We start from the raw sequence: 19,806 nt of genomic DNA, 5'->3' as shown, positions 1-19,806 counted from the left end.
AAGCACAATGGCTCCTTGTGGTACATAATGCTATGAGCGACAACTTTAATTTAATGCAGGATATTCTGGAATTCCTCAGATCTCTGAACTCCCCAAACCTTCACTAATCTGTCAGGTACCTGGATTTTTTACCGTCTTCTGTCAATATTTCTCTGTCCTAACCCTCAGTTGGATATAAGACACCTGTTAAGGCAACACATTAGTCTATTTTGTGATTCAATTCTATAATCAGATCTTTGGTCTGATTTCCAACAGAATCTATCTTATAACTACGGAAGATAAAAGTCTCCTTAAATTCTACAGTAGAGACTCCTTGGCTTTCACAGCCTATCTTAAATTGGTAATTAGCTTTATAGAAAGCCTTCAAAGTCATAGAAAAGTTATACTACATTATTAAGTGTTTAACTCTAATTGGCCTTATACTGATCAACTGTACTTGCCTTAGAGTTACACTTCAAATGAAAAAAGGACTATGATGTCATTGAATACAAGGAACTATCAGCACCCCACTTAGCATAAGAAACATGGCCCTATTTCATTCAGTATGAACCCTCCTGTAAAACCCCATCCTTCAGGTTGACTTTCCAGGGTCTGTCCTGGTCTGTTGTTTCAACTCAAGTCGCCTTGAAAATGTGGCTTTAGATAAAGCTTGCATGCCAATTCTTAGTTGGTGAATGAAATTCCAGGTGATAAGAGAGAGGGAAAAATGAACTTGCTGCAAGGATGAAGAGAAAGTCAATCTAAGGCTTGTTACTAAACAGGCTCAGCTTTACTCAGCATCATATCTAAGCTTGGACTTTGGAGCTACTGCAACTCCCACTACATTGGAAATGACGGAAACTGCCTAGTCCTTAGCCCAGGAGAGATGAAACAGCCAGCATTGTTTAGGTGTTTAGTGATGAGGCAGAGGAAGTTGCTGTGGTCATAGTCTTCTATTGATCAGACAACAGAGAAGGAAAATGAGAATAAGTGAATCTAGGTGGGTACTTAAATTGAGTCTGATAACATGAATTACACAATGTAAATATAAATTTTGAACAGTGGACAAATTTTACTTTCATAGTATATTTTGGGTTTTATTCTTCGATTACTCTAATCATACCTGGATTAACAGTAGCAATTCATGTCATTTTCTTTAGATAATTTGCACACTAGCAGTTAACATACATTTGATTTCATTTTTTACTGCAACTATAATACATATTTTCTCCAGTTTAGAGAGAAAGTAACTGAAACTAAGATGAAATAACATTCATTATCAGACAATAAGTCTTTTTAGTCCAAACTAGGTCTGTCTGAGTCTAAAGCCCCTTCTTTTCCTACTACAGAATGACAAATCCATTAATATAAAAAGAAATTGCTGCTGGGCACTGTGGCTCATGCCTATAATACTAGCACTTTGGGAAGCTGAGGTGGGAGGATCACTTGAGCTCAGGAGTTTAAGACCAGCCTGGGCAACATAGCAAGACCTCATCTCTACCAAAAATAATAAAAAAAAATTAGCTGGGCATGGTGGCTTGCACCTGAAGTCTCAGCTTCTTGGGAGGCTAAGGTGGGAGGATGGTTGGAGCCCAGGAGGTCTAGGCTGCAGTGAGCCATGATCACACCACTGCACTACAGCTTGGTGACAGAGGGAGACACTGTTTTCAAAAAAAAAAACAAAACACACATTGCTTTGTAGTTAAATAAAAAAAAAAAGTGAATGTGTATTTTGTTCCTTTAATATTTGTAGAATAATATGGCATAAGTTATTCCTCTTACTTGACAAGTAAGAAACCTGGAGCTCTGAGATTCTAAACATCATACCCAAGTTCACATTCCTGGGAAGCAGAAAATTAAGGGAATATCTCTTATCACCAATCTGGAAATTCAGTAGGCCACCATAAGGACTCTAGGACTTTATGTCATGCATCATATTTCACCAATAATCATTCCTCACTTCTGCCTACTAATTTGGTTATTTTTTCCTATTAAAAAGGAAGACAAAACTCTATGAAGGGTTGTTATAATATAGACTTTATTCAGAAAGCATTCTTACTGATGAAAAAAACCAAAATACAGTAACTCATAATATCAAAGTGAAGGGAGTCTCTGTAAATTATTTTGCAATGATTAATAAATCAGTTTTCTCTTCCTATATTAGTAGAAAGTTCTAGATGTAACAGGGTGGTCCATAGTAATAATAAAGGTTCTTTTGGGGTTTGCAGTGAAGCATTCAAGTATGAATATGTACACCAGAGGCAGACAGACTTATACAGCCATTTAATAACTACAAGACAAAGGAGGAAGTTAATGAGACTGTCTGCTCTCGATTTTCTAATGTGTGAAATAGAGACATTTAACTTGCGTGTAAAATAGAAATATTCAACTTGTGTCAATGAGAGGTAACCTTTGCCATGGGCTTGGTAGGTGCCTACTATAGGCTTCTCAATACCTATCAGCCCTGTGGTTTAGTTTCAATATTTTGAATTCCTATTTTATTCCTTACATATTTTTAAGAGCAGAATTTTCCTTTATTTTACTGTCAGTCCTCATATATTCCCACAAAGCTGGGCATAAATAAGGTTAACTCTCAGTTGCTAACTAATTAATCTGAAAATGCTAAATACCCACGTGAATTAAATCCTTATTTTTATCATGAGTCACTCACGAAAAATGAAGAGCTGTTTAAGTTTGTGTAAGACATTGATTAATTATCTATCACAAATAAGAGTCCAGGGATATTTAAACTCTTTGCATCTCAATAGCAGAGTATTTAACTCAAATCACTAAACTAAGTCATTTTATGATTGAGGATGAAAAAAAGATGAGTTCTTGACTGTGAGAAAGGGGTAACAGGATACAGGAGAATGGCCCTAGTCCCCATTTTTGCAGCAGCGTGTGAAGTGCATTGCTGTGAAGTGAATGAACAAAATCACATATGGGGAGAGGCAACAGCTGTCTCCATAAAGTCTCTGGCCTCCTGCTGCCCTCAGTCCTAGAGGCAGACGTGGTGGTTGATGGCTGCCCACCATGCTATACTTTATTGCTTCATTGACTGCTGCAAATGCTGACAACACTTTACCAGCCGCAAAGAAATTATTTGATTTACTCAAGTTCCTTTGCTACCATTTCAAAGTCTTGCATGTCCTTGGTTAAATGGTGCCCTTATAAAATTGCAAGGCAAAAAATAAACTGTTTTCCCCTTAACCAAATAGATATAGTGCTGTGATGTGAAATTACTGAAAAAAAAAATGTGATTTGGGGAAATTACAGTTCCTTGTTTAGTATGTATTGTGCATGCCCTACAGCCTTCCCTAACCAGTAGCTCCCAATTTCATTTAAATTGTAATGATTTCCTTTAAGGACAATTAAGTTGCCTAAGAGCAGTGCATGCATACTAATGTGGCAGAGGCAAGGCACAGTGTAGAAGAAAGTAATAACTGCTTATTAATATGATAATTAAGTATTAATGCTTAGCAACCTAATGATATCTGTTAAATAACTTAACATTTTGGAGTCAAATCCAGGCAAATGAAATTCTATTAAAAATAACAAAATGCAGCAAATATAAAAATAAATGATGCTAATCTGTCACTAAATCACATATATTTTCCAATTTGCATCTCATGTTAGAGAAGTTTCCTGTTCTCTCTTTTCTACCAAATATGCCAAACCAGTGTAATGATCTATGCCCATTTCAAAGAGTGTTTTTGCTTGTGGATATTTATATATATTCACAAGGAAAGAGAAGCATTAAAAGGTAGAGATGAAGATGAATACCTTTTTGGAAGATCTTTTGAAGCTACTATTTTGAAAATATACATAATCTTGATTTTCAAAAAAATGTCTAATATGAGAAAATAAAACATCCAGAATGTGGTATTCAAAAGTTTAACACTTTCTGTGAGTCCTCATTCTCCAGCCTCAAATTTTCTTTCACCCTCTCAAAAGCTATTCCGTAAATAATGGATACTTCCAATTGTCCCAATATTATCTGAATTTTTTCTCTTTTTAAAATTTATTTGTAAATTTAAAAACATATATTCTTAATCCTTCATCATTTTTACATCTTTAGTGATTGTACATTTGACAGTGTCAGTATGCGTTCTTAATTTGATAGAGTTCTAGCCAAAGTTAAATGCTGGGAGAACAAATAGAAACTGCAGTGTTCTCACAAAACAGGTAATGGAAGGTTTGCTCTACAAGTGTGATGTTATACTTCTATAAATTTAATGAATAAGCCGTTTCTGTGTTGATATGCTGCTCCCCTTTGGAAGTGTTTAAACTGCTTCCAAGGTTGAAATGAGATACAGCAGTATCTTATTCATTATGTGATTTTTGCTCTCTGCAATAATCTGAACCTACCAATAAGAAGAGGAAATTATCCCGATGAAAGCTGTATTTCTGAAATTCCAGTTTTTTACCACTCTCTTCGACTTCTTCCCCATCACTCTTCTGTTGCCCAATTGTACAAACTAAGTAGAGTCCTTTGGAGAAGACAAAATGCCTAGTGAAGTTCTCTTCAGAGAGTGACATGTATGAATGTATACAGAAGTAAAGCAGTCAAATGCTTAGTGGATTCGATTAAAATGAGGACTAGAAGTACTTTTTTGAATTTAATCACAAAAAAATTTTATAATGACCTCAAAAAGGGCAATATTCTCAGAGTATTAGGAGCTATATCATATTGCAATGGGCTGAAATGTTAACTGGATTAAATCACAAAGAAATTAAAACAAAAATGATTAATTTTCACGAGGCTTGGCTATAAAGGAAGGGAGAGAGACAGGGTACTAGCTAGAGAGAGAATATAGAATTAAACACTATTTGAAAGACAGAGTATGTTTACTTAATATGATTAGATGTTAAAGGAATAGATAAAAGAGAGTGGTTTAAGATTCACAGGAAAGGAGTAAGAAATGGTGAAATAAGACCCCTGAAGCAGGAGAAGAGGAGACTCAGCACAAATGGAGATACCGGCCTTCAACCCTATAAGCACTTGTCTCTGAAACTGAAAGAAAGCAGGTGAGGTGATTGTGAAGCAGGATATTTCCCTGACCCCTTCATGGGCAGGAATTGGAGTGCATGGGCACTAGAACCAGCTGGCCACTTCTGTGCCAGCAGGGGGGCAGACTCCACTGACTCGTTCCCCCTGTGTTCCATCCCTCATTGGAGGGGGAGCACAGGTAAGCAGGTGCAGGAGTTGCGGCAAGTGCTTTTGGGCACGGTCAGGAGCAAAATTCCACGTGGGCCCCGTGGCACCGTGGCAGTGTCTACAGGGGTGCATGCAACCCCTGAAGCCCCAGAAGGAGTATTAGAGTGCTCTTTTATCTCTGCTATCGTGGATGGCTTAAGTTTTAGCAGCGCAGTGAAGGGTCAGTGTGACAGTCTTTTTCACCTGCACTCTTGGCACCTGAGTTCTTGTCTTGCATTCAGCAGGAATGAGGTTGCACTAATGAGTTGAACATGGTAAATGTGGTGGATTTTATTGTCATTGAAAGTGGCTCTCATCAGGAAGGGGAGCTGAAAAGGGGTCAGAGCAGGAAGGTAATCTTCCCCTGGGGTCCGGGCAGGGATGGACTCTTCTCTGAAACTACGCTGTCAAGCTGTCCCTCTGAAGTCAAGCCTCTTCTCTTTGATGTCAGCCATAGTTTCCAACATCCAGCTGCTTCTCCTCTTTGCCAGCTGCATTCTGGGCTTTTTGTAGGCACAGGATGGGAAGCGAGTGGGCCGTGGGTGGTTTTGGAAAAGGCAACATTTGAGTGGGAAAATAGGAATGTAAATTTTTACTTTGGGCCGTGGTTCCAGGCTTTTTGGCTTGAAGGTGAGGGCCTCAGTGGAACCTGCTGTCTTTGGCCCAGAATTTCCCTGCCTTCTATTTGTAGTTGTGAAAGCAGAACTCTCATGCTGAATTGCTTTAAATTTCTCAGTGAAATAAAAAAGCATCGTTATTGAACCCTTCCTTTACTACAAGTAGAGTTATGTTTGGTGCATTTCTCCTCAAAATAATAAGCAGTGGAATTTTAAAAATGCAGACTTTCACAGCACACTCATCATTACTCTCCTTTAGTCTGTAGACCTCTCAACTTCGAAGGTTGTAGCTGGTCTAGTTATTCATTCCTATGTCTAATGTCTGGCTCAAGTTATTGTCTTGGGTCTTTGTTTCAGTCTCTAGGGTAGTGAAGAATTCTTTCCTGTTTGGCCCCAAGTTCATCCCTTTGGCTTCTGGTCAAAATTATGCTGACACACTGTCTACCTCCTTGCAAACTTGGCTGATATCCATGATGTAACTTGAGAAAGCTTCTGTCTCCTGGCTAACTATTCTATTCAGACAGGGATATAAGTCCTGCTCCCTGCCTTAAGGCCTGTTAGATGCTCAGTTTTTCTACGTTTTTGGCCATACAAAAATGAGACATACATCTTATCTTTTATAACGCATTATAAAGAAGGAAAATGTAGATAGAAAAAAATTGGTTTTGCTGTAAATGCTAGTTAGACATTTAGGTTCATGAGTTTGAAGTTTTCACCAATATTCCAGGAGCTTGGAAGATTTTTGTTGTTTAATGCATGTCTCCTGAACAGCAAGCGAAGGAATAAGATTCATATCTCTAGAAATGGAGAATAATAACTTGATTGACTTGGAGTTTAAATGGCTTCTTATTTGATTTCATGACCAAATAGGCAGAATAAAATTTGTGTATAATGTTTGGCCACGTGGAAGTAAAAATATTTACACAGAAAGTTATGTTTGGGGACAAACTCAGCTCAGTAAAACTAGAAAGCTAAGAGGTAAGAATGGAAACACAGCACATCACCAAAAGTTTTCCTTGTGAGGCTAATGGAGAAACACATATGTCAGTGGTTAGTCATTAGGTAAATGGCTATTCAATAGGTGAGTTTACGAAGGGATTCTAAGTGTGCTCAAGAAACTTATCCCTCAATGCCAGATGGTTGTTATATTTATTATACTGTTGCTTAATTGGCTTTCCTATTATTACTTTGTGTCAGAGTGCTTGTAAGAAATTGCATGCACTGCCTAGTCCAATGAGGTGACTTATTGTAAGTGCACTACATTGAAAAAGAGACCATATGACCAAAGCCTGATATGGCTAGGCTTTGTGTCCCCAACCAAATCTCATCTTGAATCGTAATCCCCATTAACCCCATAATCCCTACATGTCAAGGGGGAGACAGGTGGAGGTAATTGAATCATGGGGGCTGTTTCCCCCATGCTGTTCTGGTGATAGTGAGTGAGTTCTCACAAGATCTGATGGTTTTATAAGGGTTCTTCCCCCTTTGCTCACACCTCTCCTTCCTCCTGCCTTGTGAAGAAGTTACTTGCTTCCCCTTTGCCTTCTGCTATGATTGTAAGCTTCCTGAGGCCTCCCCAGCCATGCTGAACTGTGAGTCAATTAAATCTCTTTACTTTTAAATTACCATCTTGGGTATCTTCATAGCAGTGTGAGAATGAACTAATATAGATGTTAAGTCAAAAAGCTTCATGTTAGTGGAAGCATTATGGATGCTTTACTTTTTGAAAAGGAAACAAAGACAATAAACTATTGATTTCAAGATACTTAATTGAGCCCAAGTATTTACATTTGCTCCCTTTAGGTATAATAGAAATTATCAAGTCAATGTAACAAATTTTACAGCAGAGTTAGAAAAAAAAGAATCAGTGCCATCAATAGAACAAAACTTGAATTAATTTTTGTAGTAGAGGAATCAAATATAATTGGTTTAAGGAAAAAGCCAATTCGATTTACACATCACTTGACTGCACATATCAAAAGAGAACAAACATAAGCAAGTGGACTTTTCCTCTTTTCCAAAAACATCACTAGTTTGAATTTGAGAGGAGTCAATATAACATGTAAGCATATGCCTGTGTGTGTATCTTTGTGTGTGTGTGTGTCTCTATGTGTCTGTGCATGTGTGTCTATGTGTGTGTGTGCATACATACCTGTTTGTGAATTTTGTAGGTGGTAGGTATTAAAGAAGTCTGGAAACTTCACCAGGACCAAAATTGGTTGTGACTTACATTATTACACTTGGTGACTCCAATGGACAGTCCAAGATGGAGACTATACTACAAAATGGCAGGGAAGCAGTTCCCCAATTAAATCCTGGAGTGTGGCTACCCCAATAATTACAGAAGAAGAAAAACCTTTGGTAAGCAGTGAAATCTCCAGATCAGAATAGTCTCTGTGTTAACTCCTTTCCTATGTCCTGCTCATTAATAACTGTATTTAGACTGAAAGACATTCTCACTACTCCACAGGCAGAAGATGAAAGAGTGTAGAGATTGTTGAGTGAGGCACAGAAATTAGATCAAAGCCTTGAGGAACCTATTAGTAACCTTCACTGAGCCCAGTCGGATACTGCATTCTTCCTCAGGGAATGTGCTGGAGTGAGCTTTATCCACCAGCTTCTATTATCAGAGGTTTCTTCCCCACCCTAGGAGTCATTGGGAGAATTCTTCAAGCATAGAGGAGTTCAGTGATGAGTAGCCAAAAAATTCAGTATGTTACTAGCATCCTTGGTACCAAAAATCAAATCAAAACAAAATAAACCTCAAAATCCATCGTCCAAAGTCATAAATGTCACATTCTCTGAACCCATTGCAATAAAACTAGAAATTAACAACAAACAGCCAAACAAAATAAAACAACTAACCACTTAAAAAGTTAACAGCACTGCTTAATAAATCTGGAATTAAAAACTAATTCAAAAATCGAACTGCAGAAGTACTCTACGAGGGATCTACAGCAGCAATGGGAGCTAATACATCCTTCAAATCTCCAGGGAGGCACTGAGCTGTAAGTCAGCACCTAGTATGGAGGGCCCAAGTAACAAGCAGAGCTGAAACACCAGAGGATTAACTGAAGGTTTCTAAAAGAAACAACTGTGCACAATGTATGCCACCATCACACCACTCTATACACACACACATGCATGCACCTGCACACAGAGCTCAATTTCTGGCCAAAAGATAAGGAGTTCTTCTCTAAAGAAGTTGAAATACTAACAAAATGAAAGCACAGGTTTTTAATAGAGTGTTGCAGCCTCAGAGTAAAACCCCCTCTGTTCTCGGGATTTGAGAATCCTTATCTGATAGCCCATCTGTTCACCCTAAAGTGAAGAACTCCAGTGATCTCTAACATTCCCCTCCACACTGAGGTCTCTGCAAACTTCAGGGAAGTTGAGAAGTCTCTTCAAACTTCAGTCAGGGAAGGTGAGAAATCATTCATATATACATCAGAAGAAGAAGTCGCCCATACTACCTTCTCAGTGCTTAATTATTAAAACACACAGATAATCAGAGATTACCAGATAGGTATTTTTAGAAAACTAATGGTGGTAAAGGTAAAAACCAAGATCAACAAAACAAAAGCTGATTTCTAGAGAAATCTGTAATTTAAAAGAGGGTATTAAAAATATAAAATTGGTATATCTAAGGAGATTAAGGAAAAGTTACATCTTTCTTAAAACTTTTATTTTTAAGTGACATGTAATAATTGTACACATTTATGGGGTATAGTGTAATGTTTCAATACATGTTACAATGTATAATTACCAAATCAAGGTAATTGGGACATCCATCCCTTCAAACTTTTATCATTTGTGTTAGGAACATTCAAAATCTTCTCTTCCAGGTACTTGAAAATATACAATAAATTACTGTGAACTATAGTCACACTATAGTACTATAGAACTCTAGAACTTATTTATCCTATTAAGCTGTGATTTTGTGTTGTGTAACTAACCTCTTCCTATTCCTCCTCTCCCCTACCCTTCCCAGCCTCTGGAAATCACTATTCTACTCTCTACTTCTATGAGCTCAACTTTTTTAGCTCACACATATGAGTGAAAATATGTAGCTTTTATCTTTCTGTGACTTACTTATTTCACTTAACATAATGTCCTCTGGGATCATCCATGTGGCCATGAATGAAAGGATTTCATTCTTTTTTATGGCTGAATAGTATTCCATTGTGTATGTATACCAGATTTTCTTTATACATTCATCTGTTGATGGACAGAAAGCTGCATCTTTAACACAAAAATAAGACACCAAGAGGGAGAAAGGGGAAAGATCAGAGAACAAACCAACCAACCATATGAAAATATGGGCTTTGTATGTAAAACATTATATATTTGTTATTTCATTCATTCAACAATGATGTATGAAATGTCTGCTATGGGCCAGTGAGTCAGGCATTTTCTTCTCATGCTGTCCTACATTTTGAAAGTTATTAGCAAAAGACCATTCCAAAATTTAAGGCTTGAAATGCTACTATCACAAAGAGATGAAAAAAAATCCAAAATACTCAATAATGTACAGATGATAAAAATCAAAATTTTACCTGAGAGAAGCTGAGCACTAGAGGGTGTAAACAGGGCACAATCTTGAGGCAAAATGGTAGAAATAAAATAAAGAAGGATACTGGATACTAAAGAAATTTAAGTAGGCCAAGTAGCTTGTGAGCTGGCTGTGAGGGATTAGTTTGAGGTGTCAGCAAGCCTGCTTCACCACACCTGGGGAGGGTCTGCTAACTGTCTCACCCCAGCCATCTGTCTCAGGTGTGCTGAAACAGAACCTTCCCTTTAGGGATACGGCCCTAGCAAAAAACTCGGCTCCAATCAGGAGCTGAGGAAAGGAAGAGAGAGTGGGTGGGTGGGCAGACGCACAAGCACTCAAAATGTACACCTGGAGGAGTAAGAGGAAATTCAGCTCCTGGAAAGTGAGTTTTCTGGACCTCCGGGGAGCCTCAGACTTGGACGCTCTCTGTGTTGTGGGTAGGCTCTTCTGTTTCTCCCCTACCTCTTCCGTTCTCTCTTAGAGTATTAGTTTCTCAAAATTTGAAATGCAAACTCTACAAAAGAAGGACCTGATTGATGTAATTTCAGATCACTCACCTTGCTTCTCTGACCCTCAGTCTCTCTGTTAACACGGAGATACTAATAGCTATCATGTGGTGCTATTGTAAATATTTACTAACATGGCAATAGGAAGAATGCATGCATAGTGCTTTAGTGCATACTGAGAGCTCACTAGAGGAGTTATTAATGCTAGTGAATTTTTAGCTCCTACTGACACATATTATAGCCATTTGTATTTTCCTCTACAAATATTAATCACATTACCTCTTTCCTAAAAATATTTAAAAATACTATAATCAGTACAAATGCTACAGGTACTGTTTTTATTAATATTACATGTAAGTCTCTAGTCAGTTATTGATGTGGAAACAATTTCTAGGACAAAACACTTAACACGCCATCCTAACTAAGAAATTTTTTTTTAAATCAGTAAGAGAAATTGTAAGACAATGGTTGACAACATTTGGATTGTACAAAAAGCACCAGAAAATTTTGTTAAAGAATGCAGATTCCTCTCTCAGAGTTTCTGAATTGGGCCTTCAAGTGATTCATGCAGAACCTACAGTTCCCTGATTCTGTACTTGGGCAATCATTCCTTGCATATGAATTGTTGAGAAATTAAAATATCTTTGTCTGTCTCTGAGTCAGCTATTTTGGGTTGAGCCATTTATTACATCTTAAACTATTAATAGAGTGTAATATCCCCATCTTTACTCTTACTTTAATTCAGAAGGAAGAGAGTTCTGCTGTAGGGAAGTCAATTAAACCACTCATTACTATAAATATGACGAAGGTAGAAAATTTTATATTACCATAACTCCTGTAAGGTATTTGCCGGCAGATTTAAGAGAAAGCTTAGCAGAATATTTATGTTGCATCCAACCTTACAGGTGTAAACTGTGAGTAAATCTGCAGTTGGGGTATTTGATTAGTGCTAGTTCTCTGGTGCGATGGCTCAATACACAAAGATGGGCTTGAATCAATTGAGATGGAATAAGGGGTTGAATGTAGTCAGCTGCCATTTCACATTCTTGTTTAGGGATCTATAAAAGCAATCATTTATTTTAAATTCCAGTTCGTTGTTTTGTTATCCAAATGTCATTAGTTAATTTTTGCTTATTCAATAAATAACTACTGAGCACCTACCATGTGTCAAGGAACATGCATGTGTAAGAGGATGGTCTATTTTATTCTTTCTTTCACAAAGGCTTTTATCGAAAACTTGAAGTTCAATTTTTTCATAATCTAAGAGAATAACATTGTTTTTTGAAGGTAAAACTCAGTAGAACTATTTTCATTTGAAACCTATTTCAAATTTTCTCTGCACATTTGTCCCCAGGGAAAAGTGAGTAGGCTGGTTCTTGGGTTTTTCATTGATGAACCTCAGTCAATTACACACAGATCATCAATTCATCAGCACATAGGGCCACACAAATGACCTCATACAAATCTATATTTAGATTTGCTTATCAAAAGATTCACACTGTTTTAAAGCCTCAGTGTTCCTTTAGTTCTTCACAGGTATCTTATAGCAGGCTCCAGGAAAAATAAAGTCCCCTCAAACATGTCCATTATAATTACATACCAAAAGAAAAATAACATTACGGAAGCCTTTCACCTAGTAAAGGTATTTCTTTCCTCTTTATTTTTTTCAAACTATGTGTGGAATTAAGATTTAACTATGGCAGAATGTGATACTTACTAAGTCAATACCACGTAATATATTTAGTAAAATTATATGATTGGTAAGCTTGTTCTGCTAATACATTTGAAAGAATTTAGCATTCAGATTTCAAAACATTATTCATTCTAGTTTAAATATAAAATATATGGGCATTTCTTTTAAAAATTCAGTGCTGTGCCTCTCTGTCAGAAATATTTTACCATTATTTCTGTAGGAAAATCAGATTTGATTTATATCATCTTGACTTAAGATACCATTTATGGTTCTGTAACCCACCTTATGTGTCAAGACTACTTCTTACCTCTCCCCCCACTTTTTTGTGTAAATCCAACTTGACATTTTTTTCCCAAGGATATCAATGTTACAAGAACTATATCATCCAAGAAAAAAAAAACAGAAAGGAAATGTTGAAATGACCTGAAAAGATGACAATGACTATCTGAAAACAGTGAGGTGCAAGAAATCAAGCTGATAAAAGGAAATAAAACGGATGTATATTGATAGTAATCTGTTAATGGGAAAATAAATAAGTCCAAGGAAGATTTAGGAGAGACAATGGGAAACAGACCATCCAGAGAGAAAGCTATTTTAATGACAAGTTGATTCTGGTAATTAGAAATTCTGATACTGAAAAAAAGCCATCAGATATAAACAAGGAAATGAAGGCAGCTTGAGAGCTATGTGGACCCTAAAATGTCACTTTCTTGATTATACAATATTCTAAATAACCACCCTATTTCCCAGAACCTAGGATTAAAATGAGAAAGGAATTATGGAAAGAGTTAATGTAAAGAATGCAAAAAATTTGGATACCCAAATGGGTGAGAACTTTTCCAAAAATAGAAATATCCCAAACCAAGAGAATAGAGGATGAAAGAGCAAAATGAAAATACTGTAATAGGTTTAGCACTTTAGAGAGCTGTACATTTTTCAACCTTTTTCATCTGACCCGACATCCACCAAATAAGAGAAGTGAGGATAATATAATCTTCATTATCCACGAGAAGGCTTAGGCTCAAAGAGGCTACCATTTTTCAGACTGTCTGTTTTTCTCTGCTACACTCATAACTGCCAGCATCTCTTGTCTTATTACTTTCCTCTGACAGTAAGTATCATAATGACATGATGATGATATATTCCCTGAGATCTCCTATGCTTTCCTTCCAGTAGCAGGTCCTAAGTTTTCTACTGACACATGGGGGTGCAGAAAGTTCCTAGACAACAGTTACATGCCTTGTTGTCTCTGAGCTGCTTTCTCTCTGCACATCACATTCCCTTTCTTCTAAATTTTGAGCTGGAAGAGTTTTGTTGTGGTGGTTGTTGTTGTTTTCACTTAACTTTTATTGGGGGACTGAGACCACCAATAAATTATTCTCTCCCGCTTATTTCTAAGCTAATTGAGAGATGTGAAATTGTGGTGTTCAAGATGAATATGTTGTCACCAGCAGACATGTTGGAGAAAGCAGTTCAAGGTGACCCTGAATCCACCTAGTCCACAGTTTTGGCAAAACCCACTGGAGGATAAATGTGAGTCTGTAGAGCTGAAGCATTTACATAACCCATTGTCTCTCTCTGGCCCTGGATAGGGAGGAAAGGAAAGAACAACCTTCCACTTAGGAGCTTTACTAAATTGGTACACCCAATTGAATGAAAGGATTAAAATAGGAAGGTAGGAATGTTTCACTGATTGATATCCTTTTACATCAAGAATGGGATTATTTTCAGCTGTGAAAGAATCCAAATAATGGAAGCTAAAACATGACAGAAGCTTAAATTTTTGCTATATCCTTTGTGTAGTATGGGATTATATGGCAGCTCAAGGATCATGAGGGATCCAATCTTTTTTAAACTTGTTTTTTTTTTTTTTTTTTTTTTACAAGGGCCAAATGTCCCACGTTTATTTACATATGAAATGTGTTTCATACAGTTATGATGGATGGAGTGCATAACACCTGACAGCAGCAAGACCTTTCGAGGAACCGAACGTTGACTACAGTATATCATGCAAGTATCTATATATACACAAAAGAATTCCTTTTCTTAAAAAAAAAAAAAAGTACAAAACATGTTCAGGGATAAATACAAGATACAAAATGCAAAAGAAAACACAAAACAAGACCAAAAAATAGAACTCTCTCAGAGAACTATAAACGGAAGGGACAGAAGAGTACCTCTGCTGCATTTTAATAAAGCAGAACTACTGACCTTAAATATACTTCTTGAAATGGCTGAACTAAACCCGGGTGGCTCAGTGCTTAAGGTAACGGCCAATTGCAATACACAGGCGGCTGCATTGATAAGTCGGTGGTTGAAGTTGTGCATCCCGACTCTAAGTACCAGAACGTTTGGCAGTAGCACCCAGAACAGGAAACGCCAACTCTTTTGACAGCAAAGGGTTAAGTCAACTGATTTAAACTTGAATCCTCCTTTTGGTATCCACATTCCACGTTGTGATTCAAGAGCACTCCAGCTTCAGCCACTGCATCCACCAGCCAGCAGAAATGAGGGCAGGGGAAGGAAGATTATGCACCCTTCCTTCAAGGACACCTACTTACAATCACACTCAACAATTCATTCCACAGCACATTGGTCAAAACTAAATCATTTCCAATACCTACTTGCAAAAAGACTTGAAAATGTAATCTTTTATCCTATGTGTTTGTGTTCCAAGCCAAAATTGGAATCTCTTATACTAAGAAAAAGAAAGAAAGAATGTATAATGGGGACAGGCAGTATTTTTTTTTTTTTTTTTTTTTGAGATGAAGTTTCACTCTTTGTTGTCCAGGCTGGAGGACAGTGGCACAATCTCAGCTCACTGTAACCTCTGCCTTCCAGGTTCAAGCGATTCTCCTGTCTCAGCCTCCCGAGTAGCTGGTATTACAGGTGCCTGCCACCATGACCAGCTGATTTTTGTATTTTTAGTAGAGACAAGGTTTCACTATGTTGGCCAGGCTGGTCTTGAACTCCTGACCTCAGGTGATCCGCCCACCTGGGCCTCCCAAAGTGCTGGGATTACAGGCGTGAGCCACCATGCCCAGCCATACGGCCAGTAATTTCTACTCCACTCACCAATTTCTTACACACCGATGTGCTTTTGGAGGAGTAGAGTAACATTCACATATTTAATCAATGGTTTTCTTGCCTTGGTCAATGATTTTCCAACTACCTGATACAAGTTTTTACCCTTTCCTAGTTTGATTAAAGTTAGCATTTTTTATTTGCTTGTTTGTTTGTTTCTGCTGCTTTTCTTTTTATTTCTTTGCTTGTTTGTTTCATTAGATGTGGCAACAGGAATGTTTTGACCCTGTTATTATCTTGTTTATCTTGTCTTTGTCAGCTTTCTTTGATTTAGATTACTGTGTACCCTCAGGGTACTTTCTAGGCTTTCGACTATGTGAAATCTTCTGTCAGCCTATACTTTTAAGAAAAGATGTACACATATAATAAATAGACTCATACCTACTCTCTTATATTATCATTTCAGCTGTGTTGTCAGTTATAGAAAAAGAACATAATATTTTTATATTTGTCAATTGATTTGTAATTGAACTTTAAAATGTAAGTGTCTTTTTGACCAGGCACAATAGCTCATGTCTGTAATCCCAGCACTTTGGGAGGCCGAGGTGGGCGGATCACCTGAGGTCAGGAGTTCCAGACTAGCCTGGCCAACACAGTGAAATCCCATCTCTACTAAAAATACAAACATTAGCCAGGCTTGGTGGCAAGTGCCTGTAATCCCAGCCACTTGGGAGGCTGAGGCAGGAGAATCACTTGAACCCGGGAGGTGGAGGTTGCAGTGAGCCGAGGTCGCTCCATTGCACTCCAGCCTGGGTGACAGAGCAAGAAGACTCTGTCTCAAAAAATAAAATAAAATAAAAATATATGTGTTTTTTTACTCTTACTGAATTAAAAGCTCTGTGTGACTCATTTTTGTATTTTTCTTTCTTTTTTTGACCACTTTATTGAAGTATAATTCATATACAAAATGCTGCACATATTTAATACGTGTAATTTGGTGAGTTTTGAGATAAGTACATACCCATGAAACTGTCAACACAATCTATGCCATATACCTCTCCATCACCTCTAAAAGCTTCCTTCTGCCCTCTTACTTATTACCATTGTGTATGCAATAAGAACATTCAATCTAAGTCTACCTCCTTAGCAAATTTTTAAGTACACAATACAGTATTGTTAACTATAGTCGCTATGCTGTACAGTGGATCTCTAGGAATTATTCATCTTGTGTAACACTTTATGTCCTTTGCCTAATACCTTCCTCTTTCTCCCTTCTCCACGTCCCTAACATTATACTCTCTACTTCCATGAGTCTCACCATTTCAGGATCATAAGTAGTATCATATAGTATCTTTCCTTCTGTGCTGGCTAATTTCACTTAGCATAAAATACTTCAAGATCACTGATGTCATCACAAATGACATGATTTTCTCTTTTCTTAAGGTTGAATCATATTCCATCGTATGTATATGCCACATTTTCTTTGTCTGTTCATCTACAGATGGACATTAAGCTTGCTTCCGTGTCCTCACTATTGTGAATAATGCTGCAGTGAGTATGGGAGTGCAGATATCTCTTCAAAATTCTGATTTTAAATCCTCTGGATATATACCAAAGAGTGGGATTGCTGAATCATATGGTAGTTCTGTTTTTATTTTTTTTAAGATTCTCCTACTGCTTTCCCTAGTGGCTGCATCAACATATGTTCCCACCAACAATATACAAGAGTTCCCCTTTTCTCATATTTTCACAAATACTTGTTTTCTTTTGTAGCTTTATTTTGTTTTGATAATAGCCATCCTAACAAGTATAATGTGATATAGCTCTATACTTTTAATTTGCATTTCCCTGATGATTAGAAGTGTCGAGTACTGCCTTTCCGCGCTACCTACAGAAGGGTCCATACAGTGTTGTTCTGGATTCCTATCGTAACTTAAAGGGAAACTATCACAATGTCTGGAGCCCTTGATGTCCTGCAAATGAAGGAGGATGATGTCCTTACGTTCCTTGCAGCAGGAACCCACTTAGGTGGCACCAATCTTGACTTCCAGATGGAACAGTACATCTATAAAAGGAAAAGTGATGGCATCTACATCGTAAATCTGAAGAGGACCTGGGAGAAGCTTCCGCTGGCAGCTCATGCCATTGTTGCCATTGAAAACCCTGTAGATGTCAGTGTCATATCCTCCAGGAATACTGGCCAGAGGGCCATGCTGAAGTTTGCTGCTGCCACTGGAGCAAACTCCAATTGCTGGCCGCTTCATTCCTGGAACCTTCACTAACCAGATCCAGGCAGCCTTCCAGGAGCCATGGCTTCTTGTGGTTACTGACCCCAGGGCTGACTGCCAGCCTCTCACAGAGGCATCTTATGTTAACCTACCTACCATTGCTCTGTGTAACACAGATTCTCCTCTGCGCTATGTGGACATTGACATCCCATGCAACAACAAGGGAGCTCACTCAGTGGGTTTAATGTGGTGGATGCTGGCTCGGGAAATTCTGCACATGTGTGGCACCATTTCCCATGAACACCCGTGGAGGTCATGCCTGATCTCTACTTCTACAGAGATCCTGAAGAGATTGAAAAAGAAGAGCAGGCTGTTGCTGAAAAGGCTGTGACTGAGGAGGAATTTCAGGGTGAATGTACTGCTCCAGCTCCTGAGTTCACTGCTACTTAGCCTGAGATTGCAGACTGGTCTGGAAGCGTGCAGGTGACCTCTGTGCCTACTGAAGATTGGAGTGCTCAGCCTGCCACGGAAGACCACTCTGCAGCTCCCACTGCTCAGGCCACTGAATGGGTAGGAGCAACCACTGAAAGGTCTTAAGCTGTTGTTCTTGCACAGGCTCTTAAGCAACATGGAAATAAATAAGGTTGATGGAAAATAAACAACAGTTTCAAAAAAAAAAAGAAATGTTGAGCACCTTTACAAATACCTATTGGTCATTTGCATGTCTTCCTTGGAGAAATATTTGTTTAGTTCCTTCACCCATTTTTTAATTGGGTTATTTGTTATTGAGTCATAGGGATTCCTTATACATGCAAATATTAACCTCTTATCAGACACGGTTTGCAAATATTTTCTGCCATTTCATAGGTTGTGTTTTTATTGTGTTGAATGCTTTCTTTGCTGTACAGAAGATATTTGTTTGAAATCCCACTTTTGTTGACTTTGCTTTTGGTGTTGAATCTGAAAAATCATTGCCAAGGCCAGGGTCAAGAAGCTTTTTTTCCAACTTTTAATTCTAGGAGTTTTACAGTTTCAAGTCTTATGCATAAATCTTTAATCCATGTTGAGTTATTCTTTGTGTGTGGCATAAGGGTCCAATTTCATTTTATTTTTGCATGTGGATATCCAGTTTTTCCAATGCCACTTGTTGAAAAAGCTATCCTTTTCCCAGTTTATATTTTTGGCTCCCTTGTTGAAGATCAGTTAACTATTTATGCATGAGTTTTTCTGGGCTCTCTTTTCTGTTCCATTTGCCTATATGTCTGTTTTTATGCTCATATCATAATGTTTTGATTACTGGAGCTTTGTAATATGTTTGGAAAGCAGTAAGCATGATGCCTCTAGTTTTGTCCTTCTTGCTTAAAATTGCTTTGGCTATTTGGGGTCTTTTATCTTTCCATATGAATGTTAAGATTATTTTCTGTTAAAAAAAAGCCACTGGAATTTTAATAAAGATCACATTGAGTCTGTAGATTGCTTTGAGTATTATAGTTTAACAATAATCATTTTTCCAATCCATGAACACAGGATATCTCTCCATTTATTTATGTCTCCTTTAATTTGTTTCAGTGTTATATAGTTCTTGGTGTACAAGTCTTTCACCTTCTTAAGTTTATTCCTAAGTATTTTATTCTTTTTTGATGCTATTGTAAATAAGATTGCTTTCTTAATTTCCTCTTTGGACAATCTGTTGTTAGTTTATAGAAATGCAAATGATTTTCTATATTGATTTACATATTTTTCTTAAAATGGTCATGATTACATAAATATATGACATAAACAAAGGTTTGTGAAAATTTTTTAAAAAGAATAAGCAAAAAGATGGAAAAGAAGGTTCAGGTAAAAAGGTAGACAGAGAAGACAATGGTGACATGGGTGAATTATTTATGCCCAATTTCATAAAATAGAAATACATGGAACATAGGTAAGAGCAGATTCGAATACTTGGAAATCAATTAAAAAAATTATGCTGTGTTAATTTTAGAGTATATTACACATCAATTCATCATT

At 37.4% G+C, this 19,806-nt stretch overlaps 1 pseudogene; it reads left to right on the top strand.

The window, feature by feature from the left end:
- Positions 1-17,520: 17,520 nt before the first annotated feature.
- On the top strand, positions 17,521-18,393 carry LOC452591 (small ribosomal subunit protein uS2-like; annotated as a pseudogene).
- Positions 18,394-19,806: the final 1,413 nt, after the last annotated feature.

This window comes from Pan troglodytes, chromosome 14, assembly GCF_028858775.2.
Source record: "Pan troglodytes isolate AG18354 chromosome 14, NHGRI_mPanTro3-v2.0_pri, whole genome shotgun sequence".
NCBI classification, from domain to species: Eukaryota; Metazoa; Chordata; class Mammalia; order Primates; family Hominidae; genus Pan; species Pan troglodytes.
Note: the sequence above shows the minus strand (reverse complement) of the source record. Positions and strands in the feature narration are given on the sequence as shown.